Source organism: Salmo trutta, chromosome 3 (genome assembly GCF_901001165.1).
Source record: "Salmo trutta chromosome 3, fSalTru1.1, whole genome shotgun sequence".
Lineage (NCBI taxonomy): Eukaryota > Metazoa > Chordata > Actinopteri > Salmoniformes > Salmonidae > Salmo > Salmo trutta.
Window position 1 is genome coordinate 3,927,469 of NC_042959.1, and position 21,485 is coordinate 3,948,953.

Sequence of the window (21,485 nt, forward strand, 5' to 3'; positions counted from 1 at the left end):
GCTGTAACGTAACAAAATATGGAAAAAGTCAAGGTGTCTGAATACTTTCCAAAAGCACTGTATAGAGGATAGGGTGCCACTTGGGACACAACCAACCTCTGGCTGGACTCTGGTTTTCTCTGAATTGTACCAAGTGTACCTAGACTACACCACTATCCAAATCCTGCTTCTTTTAGTGCCAGTAACGTTACAATCTCTTGTCAATGTGAAAGTTCAAATGTTCCACTTGGTTTCTTGAAGCTCAAGCCCTTCCTGTTACTGCTATCTACCTGTTTGACATATCGTCTGGAGATATTCACTGGAGAAATCAACCACAGAAATTGCATCATCTCCCTTTCTCCCAGAAGGTATTTGATCACCAATTGGACAAGCTTCTCTCTCTTTCTCTCTTTCTTTCTCTGCGTCGTTTGTCGGCTATCAAAGTCAAATCTGGAGCAGAAACTCCTAGTTCCTAGCCTCAGCCATTTTGGTATGTCTTTTGATCCGTATATTTGTTTTAAAATGGAAGAGTGATATCTAACAATTCCCCTAGTTGGAAGTTAGCGGGGACATCTGTCTGCTTCAGGCTGAGTTCTCTTTTATCTTCCTGGGAGGATAACTAGGGGTGGGAGGATACCTCAGGGACCCTTCACAGGATGCCGCTGCCGCTTCAGAGGAGGCCCGCCTCCCAGGGGGCTTTACTTTATCCACAATCAGCCCAACCAGCCTTTACGAGGCGACAAAGCAGCATTGAGTGGTTGTATCCCAAATAGGGCCCTATTCTGTACATAGTGCACTTCTTTTGACCAGAGCCAATAGGGAGCTTATCTTTCTGCCCATGGGGATCTGGTCTAATGTAGTGCACTACGTAGGGAATAAGGTTCCGTTTGGGATGCATATATTCACACAGCTGCTTTGCCGCCTCGTAAGGCAAAGACAAGGCCAAAATCAAAGTTAAGAAATTAAATGTCTTCCTTTGCTGAACATTTTACAGGTTGAGGTGTTTCATTTCAACTTGAAAGATTTGACCTTTAAAAGGATTTAAAGTATCCCAGGTAACTGCCGTTTTATAGCAAAACGTCTGCTGGAAATATCAAGACACCATGTCAAAAGACATGTTTTTGTATTTGTACTTTTTCTGAGATATTACCAAGACGATGTAATTCCTTGTCAACATGTAATTCTGAAAGAAAATAAATGTCTGATGCAGATATTGAAATCACAACACAATATTTTACATTTTAAAATGTTCTCAAATAACCAACTGACCAAAACAAAAACACCTCTCCTTTCTTGTAAGAGATGAGATGTTCTCTCTTGAAAGGGCTCCCAAGTGGCACAGCCACCTGATCTCAGTGCTAAAGGCGTCACTACAGACAACTGCACAATTGGCCCAGCGTCGTCCGAGTTTTCCCAGTGTTGCCCATTATTGTATATAAGAATTTGCTCTTAACTGACTTGCCTTGTTTAAATAAAGGTTAAATATAAAACATGTAAAAAAAAGGTTTAGATTGAAAGACTTAGCTGGATGAGAGAGAGAAAGGTAGATCGAAAGTGTTTTCAAGGATTCTACACGTGACCCTTGGGGCATCTGATGATTGCCTATGGCAGTGTGGCCTCTCTCAGATAGACAGGAAAAGAGATCCTACTGAGCTGAGAGCCACAATAGGATCTAAGGCAAGACACAATGACGCTCCATCCCAAATGGCACACTATTCCATATATAGCGACTACTTTTGACCAGGGCACTGGTATATATTATATGTAATATGTTATATATTATATGTTATTGTCACGTTCTGACCTGTAAAGGTGTTATTTGTTAGTGTTTAGTTTGGTAAGGACATGGCAGGGGGTATTTGTTTTATGTGGTTCAGGGTGGGTAGTTGTATTCTGTTTTGTGCTTGTCACCTGATAGAACTGTAAGTGTCGTTTCCGTTAATTGTATACGTGTTTATTTTGTTTCTCCTTCTTATATATTAAAAAGAGAAGATGTGTATACACTTCCCTGTTGCGTGTTGGTCTTCCACACACGACAATCGTTACAGTTATATGTTATATATTATATGTTATAGAGTACAGTATTAAGTTATAGAGTATAGTATATGTTATAGAGTATATGTTATATATTATATGTTATAAAGTATAGTATATGTTATATATTATATGTTATATACAGTGAGGGGAAAAAAGTATTTGATCCCCTGCTGATTTTGTACGTTTGCCCACTGACAAAGAAATTATCAGTCTATAATTTTAGTGGTAGGTTTATTTGAACAGTGAGAGACAGAATAACAACAAAAAAATCCAGAAAAACGCATGTCAAAAATTTTATAAATTGATTTGCATTTTAATGAGGGAAATAAGTATTTGACCCCTCTGCAAAACATGACTTAGTACTTTGTTGGCAATCACAGAGGTCAGACGTTTCTTGTAGTTGGTCACCAGGTTTGCACACATCTCAGGAGGGATTTTGTCCCACTCCTCTTTGCAGATCTTCTCCAAGTCATTAAGGTTTCGAGGCTGACGTTTGGTAACTCGAACCTTCAGCTCCCTCCACAGATTTTCTATGGGATTAAGGTCTGGAGACTGGCTAGGCCACTCCGGGACCTTAATGTGCTTCTTCTTGAGCCACTCCTTTGTTGCCTTGGCCGTGTGTTTTGGGTCATTGTCATGCTGGAATACCCATCCACGACCCATTTTCAATGCCCTGGCTGATGGAACGTGGTTCTCACCCAAGATTTGACGATGCATGGCCCCGTCCATCGTCCCTCCTCCAAACACGGCGAGTTGAGTTGATGCCAAAGAGCTCCATTTTGGTCTCATCTGACCACAACACTTTCACCCAGTTGTCCTCTGAATCATTCAGATGTTCATTAGCAAACTTCAGACGGGCATGTATATGTGCTTTCTTGAGCAGGGGGACCTTGCGGGCGCTGCAGGATTTCAGTCCTTCACGGCGTAGTGTGTTACCAATTGTTTTCTTGGTGACTATGGTCCCAGCTGCCTTGAGATCATTGACAAGATCCTCCCGTGTAGTTCTGGGCTGATTCCTCACCGTTCTCATGATCATTGCAACTACACGAGGTGAGATCTTGCATGGAGCCCCAGGCCGAGGGATATTGACAGTTCTTTTGTGTTTCTTCCATTTGCGAATAATCGCACCAACTGTTGTCACCTTGTCACCAAGCTGCTTGGCGATGGTCTTGTAGCCCATTCCAGCCTTGTGTAGGTCTACAATCTTGTCCCTGACATCCTTGGAGAGCTCGTTGGTCTTGGCCATGGTGGAGAGTTTGGAATCTGATTGGTTGATTGATTGCTTCTGTGGACAGGTGTCTTTTATAAAGGTAACAAACTGAGATTAGGAGCACTCCCTTTAAGAGTGTGCTCCTAATCTCAGCTCGTTACCTGTATAAAAGACACATGGGAGCCCGAAATCTTTCTGATTGAGAGGGGGTCAAATACTTATTTCCCTCACTGTATGATATGTTATATATTATATGTTATATATTATATGTTATAGAGTATAATATGTGTTAAATATTCTTTGTTATAGAGTATAGTATATGTTATATATTATATGTTATATGTTATAGAGTATAGTATATGTTCTATATTATATATTATGTGTTATATGTTATATATTAAATATTATATATTATATGTTATATATTAAATATTATATATTATATGTTTTATATGATATGTTATGTTATATATTATATATCATATATTATATATGATATGTTATATATTATACTATATACATTCTATTTTATATAGTATATGTTATATGTTATATATTATGTGTTATATATTATATGTTATATATTATGTTATATGTTATATATTGTATGTTATATATTATATGTTATATATTTTATGTTATATATTGTGTGTTATATATTAAATGGTATATATTATATGTTATATTATATGTTATGTAGTATGTCTTATATATTATATGTTATATATTATGTGTTATATATTATGTGTTATATATTATATGTTATATATTATATGTTATATATTATATGTTATATATTATATGTTGTATATTATATGTTGTATATTATATGTTATATATTATATGTTATATATTATATGTTACATATTATATATTGTACAGTGTATTATATATTATACAGTATAGTACATGTTATACAGAATCTTTTATTTGATATTTTATATGTTATATTTTAAATATATATACAAAATATATATATTTTAACTTCAGAATATTATATGTTATATATTATATGCTATACAGTATATTATATGTTAAATATTACATGTTATATATTATATGTTATATATTATATGTTACAAATGATATACTGTGCAGCCATCTTCACCGACCTGTCAAGGCTTTCGACTCTGTCAATCACTACATTCTTATCGGCAGACTCAATGGCCTTTGTTTCTCAAATGACTGCCTCGCCTGGTTCACCAACTACTTCTCAGATAGAGTTCAGTGTGTCAAATCGGAGGGCCTGTTGTCCGGACCTCTGGCAGTCTCTATGGGGGTGCCACAGTGTTCATTTCTCGGGACGACTCTTTTCTCTGTATATATCAATGATTTCGTTCTTGCTACTGGTGATTCTCTGATCCACATCTACGCAGACGACACCATTCTGTATACATCTGGCCATTCTTTGGACACTGTGTTAACAAACCTCCAAACGAGCTTCAATGCCATACAACACTCCTTTCACGGCCTCCAGCTGCTTTTAAATGCTAGTAAAACTAAATGCATGCTCTTCAACCAATCGCTGCCCGCACCCGCCCGCCCGACCAGCATCACTACTCTGGACAGTTCTGACTTAGAATATGTGGACAACTACAAATACCTAGGTGTCTGGTTAGACTGTAAACTCTCCTTCCAGACTCACATTAAGCATCTCCAATCAAAAAAATGTAATCTAGAACCGGCTTCCTATTTCGCAACAAAGCCTCCTTCACTCATGCTGCCAAACATACACTCATGAAACTGACTATTCTACCGATCCTTGACTTTGGCGATGTCATTTACAAAATAGCCTCCAGCACTCTACTCAGCAAACTGGATGTAGTCTACATTTTACATTTACATTTTAGTCATTTAGCAGACGCTCTTATCCAGAGCGACTTACAGTAGTGAATGCATACATTTCATTTTCATTTCATACATTTTTTTTTTTTCTTCGTACTTGGCCCCCTGTGGGAATCGAACCCACAACCCTGGTGTTGCAAACACCATGCTCTACCAACTGAGCTACGGGGAAGGCACAGTGCCATCTAGCACAGTGCCATCCGTTTTGTCACCAAAGCCCCATGTACTACCCACCACTGCGACTTGTATGCTCTCGTTGGCTGCCCTTCGCTACATATTCATTGCCAAACCCACTGGCTCCAGGTCATCTATAAGTCTTTAAAGCCCCGCCTTATCTCAGCTCACTAGTCACCATAGCAACACCCACCCGTAGCATGCGCTCCAGCAGGTATATTTCACTGGTCATCCCTAAAGCCAACACCTCGTTTGGCCGCCTTTCCTTCCAGTTCTCTGCTGCCAATGAATGGAATTAATTGCAAAAATCACTGATGCTGGAGACTTATATCTCTCTCTCTCACTTTAAAACTTCTTCGGGATCGGTGGGTCCCCTGCGGGACATTGAGGTAAAGTAGGCTAATGCGATTAGCATGAGGTTGTAAGTAACAAGATCATTTCCCAGGACATAGACATATCTGATATTGTCAGAAAGCTTAATTTCTTGTTAATCTAACTGCACTGTCCAATTTACAGTAGCTATTACAGTGAAAGAATACCATGCTATTGTTTGAGGAGAGTGCACCGTTTTGAACATGAAAAGTTATTAATAAACCAATTAGGCACATTTGGGCAGTCATAATTCAAAATTTTGAACAGAAATACAGTGGTTCATTGGATCAGTCTAAAACTAGTGGCCAAAATCTAAATTGCAGCTGGGCTGGTATAATATATGATGGCCTTTCTCTTGTATTTCAAAGATGATGGTACAAAAAAAATACAAAAGAACGGTTGGTTTTTTCTTTGTATTATCTTTTACCAGATCTATTGTGTTATATTCTACTACATTCCTTTCACATTTCCACAAACTTCAAAGTGTTTCCTTTCAAATGGTACCAGGAATATGCATATCCTTGCTTCAGGGCCTGAGTTATAGGCAGTTAGATTTGGGAATGTCATTTTAGGCGAAAATTGAAAAAAAGGGTCCGATTCTTTTGCACCCCAGTATCTCTACTTGCACATCATCATCTGCACATCTATCACGCCAGTGTTAATGCTAAATTGTAATCATTTCGCCTCTATGGCCTACTTATTGCCATACCTCCCTAATCTTTATACATTTGCACACACTGTACATAGATTTTTCAATTGTGTTATTGACTGTATGTTTGTTTATCCAATGTGTAACTCTGTGTTGTTGTTTTTGTTGCACTGCTTTGCTTTATCTTGGCCAGGTTGCAGTTGTAAATGAGAACTTGTTCTCAACTAGCCTACCTGGTTAAATAAAGGTGAAATAAAATAAAAATATATTATTTGTTATATATTATATTTTAAACACATGTTATACAGTATATGATATGTTATATATTATATGTTATACAGTATATATGTTATATATTATATGTTTTACAGTATATTATAAATACGTAATATGTTATATGTCATATGCTATACAGTATGTTATATGCTCTCTATTATGTAATATGGTATATTATATGTTATATATTATATGTTACAGTATATTACATGTTATACATTATACAATATGTTATATTTTATATGTTATATATTATATGTTATATATTACATGGTATGTGTTATCATTACTGCTCCAAAACCACCATGAAAAAGCCAGACTTCTGTTTGCAACTGCACATGGGGACAAAGATCGTATTTTTGGAGTAATGTCCTCTGGTCTGATGAAACGAAAATAGAACTGTTTGGCCATAATTACCATTGTTATGTTTAGAGAAAAAAGGGGGAGGCTTGCAAGCCGAAGAACACCATCCCAACCGTGAAGCACGGGGGTGGCAGCATCATGTTGTGGGGGTGCTTTGCTGCAGGAGGGACTGGTGCACTTCACAAAATAGATGGCATCATGAGAAAGGAAAATTATGTGGATATATTGAAGTAACATCTCAAGACATCAGTAAGGAAGTTAAAGCTTGGTCGCAAATGGGTCTTCCAAATGGACAATGACCTCAAGCATACTTCCAAAGTTGTGGGAAAATGGCTTAAGGAAAACCAAGTCAAGGTATTGGAGTGGCCATCACAAAGCCCTGACCTCAATTTCATAGAAAATTTGTGGGCAAAACTGAAACAGCGTGTGCGAGCAAGGAGGCCTACAAACCTGACTCAGTTACACCAGCTCTGTCAGGAGGAATGGGCCAAAATTCACCCAACTTATTGTGGGAACCTTGTGGAAGGCTACCCAAAATGTTTCACCCAAGTTAAACAATTTAAAGGCAATGCTACCAAATACTAATTGAGTGTATGTAAACTTCTGACCCACTGGGAATGTGATGAAAGAAATAAATGCTTAAATAAATCATTCTCTCTACTATTATTCTGACATTCCACATTCTTAAAATAAAGTAGTGATCCTAACTGACCTAAGACAGGGAATTTTTACTAGGATTAAATGTCACGAATTGTGAAAAACTGGGTTATATGAATATATACAGTATAATATATAAATATTTGGCTAAGGTGTATGTAAACTTCCGAATTCAACTGTATATTATATGTTCTATATTATATATGATATGTTATATATTATATATTATAAGTTATACAGTATAATATATATGTTATATTATATATATTATATTATAATATTAACCCAAAATAACATGCCTGTTCTCATTAAAGTCTGTTGTGTATTTTCGGAGGCAAAAATAATTTAAGGATGGAACCAGAGCTGGGGCCAGTAGATGGAACCAGAGATGGGGCCAGTAGATGGAACCAGATCTGGGGCAAGTAGATGGAACCAGATCTGGGGCCAGTAGATGGAACCAGAGCTGGGGCCAGTAGATGGAACCAGAGATGGGGCCAGTAGATGGAACCAGAGATGGGGCCAGTAGATGGAACCAGAGATGGGGCCAGTAGATGGAACCAGAGATGGGGCCAGTAGATGGAACCAGAGATGGGGCCAGTAGATGGAACCAGAGACGGGGCCAGTAGATGGAACCAGAGATGGGGGCAGTAGATAGAACCAGAGACGGGGCCAGTAGATAGAACCAGAGACGGGGCCAGTAGATAGAACCAGAGACGAGGCCAGTAGATGGAACCAGAGATGGGGCCAGTAGATGGAACCAGAGATGGGGCCAGTAGATGGAACCAGAGATGGGGCCAGTAGATAGAACCAGAGATGGGGCCAGTTGATAGAACCAGAGATGGGGCCAGTAGATGGAACCAGAGATGGGGCCAGTAGATGGAACCAGAGATGGGGCCAGTAGATGGAACCAGAGATGGGGCCAGTTGATAGAACCAGAGATGGGGCCAGTAGATGGAACCAGAGATGGGGCCAGTAGATGGAACCAGAGATGGGGCCAGTAGAGGAAAACAGAGATGGGGCCAGTAGATGGAAACAGAGATGGGGCCAGTAGATGGAACATGAGATGGGGCCAGTAGATGGAACCAGAGATGGGGCCAGTAGAGGAAACCAGAGATGGGGCCAGTAGATGGAACCAGAGCTGGGGCCAGTAGATGGAACCAGAGAAGGGGCCAGTAGATGGAACCAGAGAAGGGGCCAGTAGATGGAACTAGAGATGGGGCCAGTAGATGGAACCAGAGATGGGGCCAGTAGATGGAACCAGAGATGGGGGCAGTAGATGGAACCAGAGATGGGGGCAGTAGATAGAACCAGAGACGGGGGCAGTAGATAGAACCAGAGACGGGGCCAGTAGATAGAACCAGAGACGGGGCCAGTAGATAGAACCAGAGACGGGGCCAGTAGATGGAACCAGAGATGGGGCCAGTAGATGGAACCAGAGATGTGGCCAGTAGATGGAACCAGAGATGGGGCCAGTAGATGGAACCAGAGATGGGGCCAGTAGATGGAACCAGAGATGGGGCCAGTTGATAGAACCAGAGCTGGGGCCAGTAGATGGAACCAGAGATGGGGCCAGTAGATGGAACCAGAGATGGGGCCAGTAGAGGAAACCAGAGATGGGGCCAGTAGATGGAACCACAGATGGGGCCAGTAGATGGAACCACAGATGGGGCCAGTAGATGGAACCAGAGATGGGGCCAGTAGATGGAACCAGAGATGGGGCCAGTAGATGGAACCAGAGATGGGGCCAGTAGATAGAACCAGAGATGGGGCCAGTAGATGGAACCAGAGCTGGGGCCAGTAGATAGAACCAGACATGGGGCCAGTAGATGGAACCAGAGCTTGGTCCAGTAGATGGAACCAGAGATGGGGCCAGTAGATGGAACCAGAGCTGGGGCCAGTAGATGGAACCAGACATGGGGCCAGTAGATGGAACCAGAGCTTGGTCCAGTAGATGGAACCAGAGATGGGGCCAGTAGATGGAACCAGAGCTGGGGCCAGTAGATAGAAACAGAGATGGGGCCAGTAGATGGAACCAGAGATGGGGCCAGTAGATGGAACGAGAGATGGCACTTGTCTACTCGAAATATAGCTATGCTCTGGCAGCAAATAACTAAACGTATCAGCAATCATTCAGAAGTGTTCACAGCTGGTTGCAGTGGCGCTCGCTCATTGGCTGAATACCCCCGGGGTGCGGGGTGGATTGAGCTGTCAACAAAGCAGCTTGGCAGAATTATGATGCCTAGTTTTCGGACTACCTGTCTTTTTTTTTTTTGGAGAAGATATATAAAGCGATTTGTGCATTTGAACAACAGTATAACTACACTTATTTCGCTTTTGCATGTCAGAAAACGGAATGACCACTGCTGCACATACTGCCACTGTTTTGAACGGATTACATTATACTATTTAGAATGAGCAGCCAGCTCACAAACAAATGAGTGTACCAGGGAGAATGCAAAAAGCCCTATCCCACCTGGACAAGAGAAATACCTATGTAAGAATGCTGTTCATCGACTACAGCTCAGACTTCAACACCATAGTGCCCTCCAAGCTCATTACTATGCTCAGGGCCCTGGGTCTGAAGCCTGCCCTTTGCAACTGGGTCCTAGACTTCCTGACAGGCCGACCCCAGGAGGTGAGCCCAACGCATCACCGGGGGCACACTGCCTGCTCTCCAGGACATCTACAGCCCCTCAGCCACTCGAGCCGCGGCCTGTTCACCCTGCTACCATTTAGACGGCGGAGACAAAGAGACTGCTTGGACAGAGAGACTGCTAAATTGCTTCTATCTCACCACACTACCCGGCCTCCGCCCAGTACCCTTCTCTGAACCTTAGTCACTGATATTAGCCGGCTACCAGCCAGTACTCTACCCTGCATCTTAGAGACTGCTGCCCTATGTCACTGAACGCTGGTCACTTTAATTATAGTTTCCATACTGTTTTACCCACTTCATGTGTACAGTATATACTGTATTCTAGTAATGGCTCATCTTATATAACTACTGTTGTACACACCTTCTCGATTCAAATACTCTCTGTGCTGTCTATATACACCATACTATATAACTACTGTCCATACTGTCTATACACACCATCCTATATAACTACTGTCTATACACACCATCCCATATAACTACTGTCTATATACACCATCCTATATAACTACTGTCTATACACACCATCCTATATAACTACTGTCTATACTGTCTATACACACCATCCCATATAACTACTGTCTATATACACTATCCTATATAACTACTGTCTATACACACCATCCAATATAACTACTGTCCATACTGTCTATACACACCATCCTATATAACTACTGTCTATACACACCATCCTATATAACTACTGTCCATACTGTCTATACACACCATCCTATATAACTACTGTCTATACACACCATCCTATATAACTACTGTCTATACACACTATCCTATATAACTACTGTCTACACACTATCCTATATAACTACTGTCTATACTGTCTATACACACCATCCTATATAACTACTGTCTATACACACCATCCTATATAACTACTTTCTATACTGTCTATACACACCATCCTATATAACTACTGTCTATACTGTCTATACACACTATCCTATATAACTACTTTCTATACTGTCTATACACACCATCCTATATAACTACTGTCTACACACTATCCTATATAACTACTGTCTATACTGTCTATACACACTATCCTATATAACTACTGTCTACACACTATCCTATATAACTACTGTCTATACTGTCTATACACACCATCCTATATAACTACTGTCTATACACACCATCCTATATAACTACTTTCTATACTGTCTATACACACCATCCTATATAACTACTGTCTATACACACCATCCTATATAACTACTGTCTATACTGTCTATACACACCATCCTATATAACTACTGTCTATACACACCATCCTGTATAACTGCTGTCTATACACACCATCCTATATAACTACTGTCTATATACACCATCCTATATAACTACTTTCTATACTGTCTATACACACCATCCTATATAACTACTGTCTATACACACTATCCTATATAACTACTGTCTATACTGTTTATATACACCATCCTATATAACTACTGTCTATACACACCATCCTATATAACTACTGTCTATACACACCATCCTATATAACTACTGTCTATACTGTCTATACACACCATCCTGTATAACTACTGTCTATACACACCATCCTATATAACTACTGTCTATATACACCATCCTATATAACTACTTTCTATACTGTCTATACACACCATCCTATATAACTACTGTCTATACACACTATCCTATATAACTACTGTCTATACTGTTTATATACACCATCCTATATAACTACTGTCTATACACACCATCCTATATAACTACTGTCTATACACACCATCCTATATAACTACTGTCTATACTGTCTATACACACCATCCTATATAACTACTTTCTATACTGTCTATACACACCATCCAAAATAACTACTGTCTATACACACCATCCTATATAACTACTTTCTATACTGTCTATACACACACCATCCTATATAACTACTGTCTATACACACTATCCTATATAACTACTGTCTATACACACCATCCTTTATAACTACTGCTGTACACACCTTTTCTATTCATATACTGTCTATACTGTCTCTATATTCCGGACTCTGACATTGCTCGTTCTGAATTTCCTAATTTCTTAATTTTGAACTTTTTGGATTATGTGTCTATTGTTTTATATTGCTAGGTATTTCTGTACTGTTGGAGCTAGAAACACAAGCATTAGATATTACTGTACCGTTGGAGCTAGAAACACCAGCATTAGGTATTACTGTACTGTTGGAGCTAGAAACACAAGCATTATATATTACTGTTGGAGCTAGAAACACAAGCATTAGGTATTACTGCACTGTTGGAGCTAGAAACACAAGCATTAGGTATTACTGTACTGTTGGAGCTAGAAACACAAGCATTTTGCTGCAACGGCGATAATATCTGCAAATCTATGTACTGGGACCAATAAACTTTGATTTGATGTGTTAAGTAAAAACACATTATCTAACTGGGGATAGCTAGCTAACATAATGTTACAAAGAATTATCAATCTGGAGATAACTAGCTAACAATATCGCAAAGCATTATCTAACTGGGGATAGCTAGCTAACAATATCGCAAAGCATTATCTAACTGGGAGATAGCTAGCTAACAATATCGCAAAGCATTATCTAACTAGAGATAGCTAGCTAACAATATCGCAAAGCATTATCTAACTGGAGATAGCTAGCTAACAATATCGCAAAGCATTATCTAACTGGAGATAGCTAGCTAACAATGTCTAAAAAGCATGTTATGCTAGCCAGTTAACCTCTACAGGATCGGTGTCCCTATATCGAGATGATTGAGCTAACGTGCGCTAATGTGATTAGCATGACATTGTAAGTAACAGCAAACTTTCCAGAACATAGACATCTCTTATATGGGCAGAAAGCTTAAATTCTTGTTAATCTAACTACACTGTCCAATTTACAGTAGCTATTACAGTGAAATACCATGCTATTGTTTGAGGAGAGTGCACAACAAAAAAAAACTTTGATCACAGCAACTGGTTTGCTACATTCACCTCTGAAGGTAAATAATGTACTTACATTCAGTAATCTTGCTCTGATTTGTCATCTTGAGGGTCCCAGAGATAAAATGTAGTGTAGTTTTGTTTGATAAAATCCATTTTTGTAGTCAAATGTAGGAACTGGGTTCTACAGTTTGACCCCACTGCTGTCTCTGGCTCCACACCCACCCTGCCTGGCCATCTAGATGTGAGAAAGTTAGTGTATAGGCTAATGATCCATCATGTACGACATTCCTGGGACTGTGTAAACTTAAAAGTTGCATCATCATATCATTTTGGTATGTTCTCTATAGTTAAGTACTTGAAAATGTATCAATTGACCAATTCGGCACATTTGGGCAGACTTGATACAAAATACTGTGCAGTATTGCAATATTTCACTGGATCAATCTGAAACTTTGCACAGAAACTACTGTCATCTAGTGGCCAAAATCTAAATTGCGCCTAAACTGCAATATTATATTATGGCCTTTCTCTTGCATTTCAAAGATGATGGAACTAATATATATATATATACATTAAAATGGTATCAACAATATGCATATCGTTGCTTCAGGTCCTGAGTTACAAGCAGTGAGATTTGGGTATGTCATTTTAGGCGAAAATTGATAACAAGGGTCAGATCCTTAAGAGGTTTTAACTTTCATTCTGAAATAACTTCATATTTTCAATGTAATAAGTTTAGAATGTTAGTTTAAAAATACTTGAAATTGGCATGGGAGCTAAATAGCTATCAAGCTATCAGCTAGCTATATCTAGCTAGGTAGCTATATCTAGCGAGCTGCTTATCAAAGGTAGAAAAGTGGTTAATTTGACCCAAAAAAAACACACCAAACTATTTCTCAATGTTTCTCAAAAAAACATGTCATGGAACTCCTCTTAAACAACAGGGTATAATATTAACATGTCAGGGAACTGCTCTTAAACAACAGGGTATAATATTAACATGTCAGGGAACTCCTCTCAAACAACAGGGTATAATATTAACATGTCAGGGAACTGCTCTTAAACAACAGGGTATAATATTAACATGTCAGGGACTTCCTCTTATAAACAACAGGGTATAATATTAACATGTCAGGGAACTCCTCTTATAAACAACAGGGTATAATATTAACATGTCAGGGAACTCCTCTTAAACAACAGGGTATAATATTAACATGTCAGGGAACTCCTCTTATAAACAACAGGGTATAATATTAACATGTCAGGGACTTCCTCTTATAAACAACAGGGTATAATATTAACATGTCAGGGAACTCCTCTTATAAACAACAGGGTATAATATTAACATGTCAGGGAACTCCTCTTAAACAACAGGGTATAATATTAACATGTCAGGGAACTCCTCTTATAAACAACAGGGTATAATATTAACATGTCAGGGACTTCCTCTTATAAACAACAGGGTATAATATTAACATGTCAGGGAACCTCTCTTATAAACAACAGGGTATAATATTAACATGTTAGGGAACTCCTCCTAAACAACAGGGTATAATATTAACATGACAGGGAACTCCTCTTAAACAACAGGGTATAATATTAACATGTCAGGGAACTGCTCTTAAACAACAGGGTATAATATTAACATGTCAGGGAACTCCTCTCAAACAACAGGGTATAATATTAACATGTCAGGGAACTCCTCTTAAACAACAGGGTATAATATTAACATGTCAGGGAACTGCTCTTAAACAACAGGGTATAATATTAACATGTTAGGGAACTCCTCTTAAACAACAGGGTATAATATTAACATGTCAGGGAACGCCTCTTAAACAACAGGGTATAATATTAACATGTCAGGGACTTCCTCTTATAAACAACAGGGTATAATATTAACATGTCAGGGAACTCCTCTTAAACAACAGGGTATAATATTAACATGTCAGGGAACTCCTCTTATAAACAACAGGGTATAATATTAACATTTCAGGGAACTGGTCTTATAAACAACAGGGTATAATATTAACATGTCAGGGAACTCCTCTTAAACAACAAGGTATAATATTAACATGTCAGGGAACTGCTCTTAAACAACAGGGTATAATATTAACATGTCAGGGAACAGAATACTGCTTCTACAGTATTATGTGACGTATGGTTTACTCTACATGGATCTGTGACTCTTGAAAGTAATACACTTTAAAAACTTTGTTTAGAATATCTACATAAATTCATCAATTGCGTTCTTCTCATATTACGCTGTAGGTTACCGACCTCCTGGAGGAAGCTTTCCATTGGTCGGCGGCCTACAGAGTGGCGTGAGAAGTGTGCCATCCTCCTGCATCTCACATCTGCCTGTAATTATTGATTTTTAAAATCGTCTTATTTTATGTGATTAGGCCACACAGAGGGCCAGAGATAATTACAGACACATGTGATAATATGAAGTACCCAAAAGGACCACTAGATGTCTTGTGATAGATTAAAAATAAAATCCTTGAACGATACCAAAATTCTGGTGGCTTACTGGCAAACTTAGAAACTTTCCAGTAAAATACATTCCCTTTCCAACCCTACCTAAGACATTCACAGAGCGCTTTGTACACCAACATGTCAGTCGGATTACTTCCGGAACCGCTCAAAGTCCACCAAATATGGGACTTAAAGATTCACGAGTCAGAAATCGCACCACCATTTCCTGGTTGTTAAAATTCTAATAGTTCGCATAATTTCAGTTTATGTGACAAAACAAGCAAGTATAGTATAGAGAATCATTGTACCATCTAAACCGCTGTGAAAAATATTTTCCATAACAAAAAATTATGTATTTTCAGCTGTTTGTGAAAGTAAAAGACTTAAGAAATAAAAAAATGTACGAACAGGAGCATAGAAGTGGCACACATAGAACATTTTGCTTTCAATGAGAATGGCAGATCTATAACAGACATTTCTATGTGCATTTGGTCAGGTCACCCAAAAAGTTACACATTGCAGTTTCAACATCTGAGCACTGATGAAAAACAAGGCTAAATCAGAAAGTGCAGAATGGGGAGAGAGAGAGAATGGGGAGAGAGACAGAATGAGTAGAGAGAGAGACAGAGAGAATGGGGAGAGAGAGAGAGACAGAGAATGGGGGGAGAGAGAGAGAGAATGGGGAGAGACAGAGAGAATGGGCAGAGAGAGAGAGACAGAGAGAATGGGGAGAGAGAGACAGAAAATGGGGGAGAGAGAGAGACAGAAAGAGAGAGAGAGAGAGAGAGAGAGACCGAGAATGGGGAGAGAGAGAGACAGAAAATGGGGAGAGAGAGAGAGACAGAGAGAGAGAGAGAGACAGAGAATGGGGAGAGAGAGAGAATGGAGAGAGAGAGAGAGAGAGAGAGAGACGGAGAGAGAGAGAGAGAGAGAGAGACAGAAATAATGGAGCGAGAAAGACAGAGAGAATGGAGAGAGAGAGACAGATAGAATGGGGGGAGAGAGAGAGAAATGAAGCGATAGTGTACACGGTGGTGTACTTACTTGTATCTGCCTCTCCTTGTTAATGAGCATCACTCCACTCTGCATAAGAGACCTTGGATGTGTCCCAAATGGCACCCTGTTCTCTGTTTAGTGCACTACTTTTGACCAGGACCCCATACTGTAGGGCTCTTCATAGTGAACAGTAACGTTCCCCCGTTCATGAATAAAAACAGTGCCTATGTCCAAAATGTCTCCCTATATAGTGCACTACGCCTGACCAGGGCTCATAGTGATCTGATCAAAAGTAGTGCACTATGTAGCGAATAGGGTGCCATTTGGGAATGCATATTTAGAATCCAAAAGGACTTTATTACTGTCTAATTAATCATAGCATCATAGAGAGGGAGATTGATAATAACCAGAGAAAATTAAATGCATCTTTCAACACTCCTCCAAGGAGAGAGATTGATTTGGTTAAAATTAGCCTCGGTGTGGTGGAAATAAAGCTACGTAACAATATCATTAACATGCATTTCATTGTTGTTCAGCTGTCGAAAAATACCAGGAGAAGGATCGTATCTCAAATGGGGTGCCAGGTAGCCTAGTGGTTAGAGTGTAGTGGTGCCAGGTAGCCTAGTGGTTAGAGTGTAGTGGTGCCAGGTAGCCTAGTGGTTAGAGTGTAGGGGTGACAGGTAGCCTAGTGGTTAGAGTGTAGTGGTGCCAGGTAGGCTAGTGGTTAGAGTGTAGTGGTGCCAGGTAGCCTAGTGGTTAGAGTGTAGTGGTGCCAGGTAGCCTAGTGGTTAGAGTGTAGTGGTGCCAGGTAGCCTAGTGGTTAGAGTGTAGTGGTGCCAGGTAGCCTAGTGGTTAGAGTGTAGTGGTGCCAGGTAGCCTAGTGGTTAGAGTGTAGTGGTGCCAGGTAGCCTAGTGGTTAGAGTGTAGTGGTGCCAGGTAGCCTAGTGGTTAGAGTGTAGTGGTGCCAGGTAGCCTAGTGGTTAGAGCTTTGGGCTGCTAACTGAAAGCTTGCTGGATCAAATCCACAGAGCTGACAAGGTAAAAAAACAAGGCAGTTAACAACACTCTGTTCTCAGGCTGTCATTGTAAATAATAATTTGTTCTTAACTGACCTGCCTAGTTAAATAAAGGGTACAAAATGGCACCCTATGTAGTGCACTACTTTTGATAAAAGGAATAGGGGACCATTTGGTTTCATCCCTCTGGTCTATTGGAGTCATTACACACATAGGGGATGAGAAGGTTGGACTGGACAGGAGAGAGAGAGAGAGAGAGAGAGAGAGAGAGAGAGAGGAGAGAGAGAGAGAGAGAGAGAGAGAGAGAGAGAGAGAGAGAGAGAGAGAGAGAGAGAGAGAGAGAGAGAGAGAGAGAGAGAGAGAGAGAGAGAGAGAGAGAGAGAGAGAGAGAGAGAGAGAGAGAGAGAGAGAGAGAGAGAGAGAGAGAGAACCATTTCACTGGTTGGTAATAGAAGTCTCACATCTCAGGTATTCCCCTTTATACCAGACATGGGTTGAAATAGTATTGGTTTTTCTTTCAACTACATTAAATGTTTGATTGAGGCTCAACCAAGTGCAGCTAAAAGTATTTGAAAGGAAATAAATACTTTTTTGAATCCATGTTCATTCCCTCAGCAGTTGTCCAATAGACCTGTCCTACAGTTGTAGATTTAGCTGTTGTTATGATGTACTGACTGATGTAATTGGGATTGAAGGGTGTTAGTAATGTGTTTGCGAATGAAGAAAATCATCCTGCGTTGTACCATGCCCTTGTTCTGGTTAGAAGGTGGCAAAACACTTAAGACAGCTCTTTAGTTGAAGGGCTTATAGCTCCTCCTACAGGAAATGAAGACAGCTCTTTAGTTAAAGGGCTTATAGCTCCTCCTACAGGAAATGAAGACAGCTCTTTAGTTAAAGGGCTTATAGCTCCTCCTACAGGAAATGAAGACAGCTCTTTAGTTAAAGGGCTTATAGCTCCTCCTACAGGAAATGAAGACAGCTCTTTAGTTAAAGGGCTTATAGCTCCTCCTACAGGAAATGAAGACAGCTCCTCCTACAGGAAATGAAGACAGCTCTTTAGTTGAAGGGCTTATAGCTCCTTCTACAGGAAATGAAGACAGCTCTTTAGTTGTAGGGCTTTTAGCTCCTTCTACAGGAAATAAATAACAGATCTACTATTTAATTATTAATTAGCATTTCCCATCCTTCGTCTCCCGCTCAGTCTAATGAAGATATCAAATCAGACCATCTATCCTGGAAGAGAAGACAAAAAGACCAGGAACGAGGGAAGAGGGGGAAGAGAAGAGGAGTAGACGAGACATTGTTGGAGTTCACTCTTTTGTTGTACCTTGGGGATAGTTTTAAAGCGATTCTCATTCAACCATGTGAAGAGAAATGACTTGTGTTAACATGGAGAGACGCAGGGAGAATATAGAGAGACTGAGGAGAGGAAAGTGTTGGCGTACTCCTGTCTGTCCCTGCTAATAACCAACCAACCCTCATGTCCCCGTCTGGCTCCTCCTCTTTTCCTCTCTTCTCCTCGGGTTAACAGTACAAAGCATCTCGGTCTCTTCTCTTCAAACAAACACCCACAATCCTCCTGGATAAAATGTACAGTTGCAAAAAAAAAGTATGTTACCCTTTGTAATTACCTGGATTTCTACCTAAATTGATCAAAAAACTGTGATCTGATCTTCCTCTAAGTCACAACAATAGACAGACATAGTGTGCTTAATCTAATAACACACAAATTATTGTATTTTTCTTTTCTATATTGAATACATCATTTAAACATTCACAGTGTAGGTGGGAAAAAGTATGTGAACCCCTAGGCTAATTACTTTTTCAAAAGCTAATTGGAGTCAGGAGTCAGCTAACCTGGAGTCCAATCAATGAGACGAGATTGGAGATGTTGGTTAGAGCTGCCCTGCCCATAAAAAACACTCACAAAAGTTGAGTTTGCTATTCACATGAAGCATTGCCTGATGTGAACCATGCCTTGAAGAAAAGAGATCTCAGAAGACCTAATATTAAGAATTGTTGACTTGTATAAACCTGGAAATGGTTACAAAAGTATCTCTAAAAGCATTGAAGTTCATCAGTCCACGGTAAGACAAATTGTCTATAAATGGAGAAAGTTCAGCACTGTTGCTGCTCTCCCTGGGAGTGGCCATTATACAAAGATGACTGCAAGAGCACAGAGCAGAATGCTCAATGAGGTTAAGAAGAATCCTGGAGTGTCAGCTAAAGACTTACAGAAATCTCTGGAACATGCTAACATCTCTGTTGACGAGTCTGCGATACGTAAAACTGTCATAAGCGTCGTTGAAGGGGGACCAAAACGCAGCGGGTAAAGTGTTCATCTTCTTATTTATTAAAGAAAACACTTCATCAAAATAAACAAACGACAAAAACAGTCCAGTAAGGTGCACAGACTATACTAGAAACAACCACCCACCAACACAAGTGAAAACAAACACAACTAAATATGGCCTCCAATTAGAGACAACATCAACCAGCTGCCTCTAATTGGAGGTCATTGCCAAAACTCACATAGAAATAGAAAAGTTAGATTTAAATATAGAAATTGGAAAACTAGAACCTAAACCCAAAATACCCAAACACACAAAACAAACACCCCCCTGCCACGCCCTGACCAACTATAATGACAACCCCTTTTACTGGTCAGGACGTGACAAAAACAGTAAACAAGAATGGTGTTCATGGGAGGACATCACGGAAGAAGCCACTGCTGTCCAAAAAAAACATTGCTGCAAGTCTGAATTTCGCAAAAGAGCGGCTGGATGTTCCACAGCGCTACTGGCAAAATATTCTGTGTACAGATTAAACTAAAGTTGTCTTGTTTGGAAGGAACACACAACACTATGTGTGGAGAAAAAAAGGCACAGCACACCAACATCAAAACTTCATCCCAACTGTAAAGTATTGTGGAGGTAGCATCATGGTTTTGAGCTGCTTTGCTGCCTCAGGGCCTGGACAGCTTGCTATCATCGATGGAAAAAAGAATTCCCATGTTTATCAAGACATTTTGCAGGAGAATGTAAGGTTATCTGTCTGCCAATTTAAGCTCAACAGAAGTTGGGTGATGCAACAGGACAACGACCCAAAACAAAGAAGTAAATCAACAACAGAATGGCTTCAACAGAAGAAAATACGCCTTCTGGAGTGGCTCAGTCAGAGTCCTGACCTCAACCCAATTGAGATGCTGTGGCATGACTTCGAGAGCAGTTCACACCAGACATTACGGGAGTATTGCTGAACTGAAACAGTTTTGTAAAGAGGAATGGTCCAAAATTCCTCCTGACCGTTGTGCAGGTCTGATACGCAACTACAGAAAACGTCTGGTTGAGGTTATTGCTGCCAAAGGAGGGTCAACCAATTATTAAATCCAAGGGTTCACATATTTTCTCCACCCTGCACTGTGAATGTTTACACGGTGTGTTCAATAAAGACATGAAAACGTATAATTGTTTGTGTGTTATTAGTTTAAGCAGACTGTGTTTGTCTATTGTTGTGACTTAGATAAAGATCAGATCAAATTTGATGACCAATTTATGCAGAAATCCAGGTAATTCCAAAGGGTTCACATACCTTTTTTTTGCCACTGTAATGAGTAAAGTTTTAATAAAAAAGGAGAAGGTAATTTGAAAAGTCTATGAAAGGTGTTTGGAAATTTATCAACAACAAGCAGGCGGGATTTCATGCATGGAAAGATTCTGTGTAATTGCCTGCTCTTCCCTGATAGAGGTTCGACTTCAATAACAAAAATATTCTCTTTAATGCAAAAAAAAAGACAAACTACAGACATCCTTCTTGTTCTTCTCTTCTGCTTCC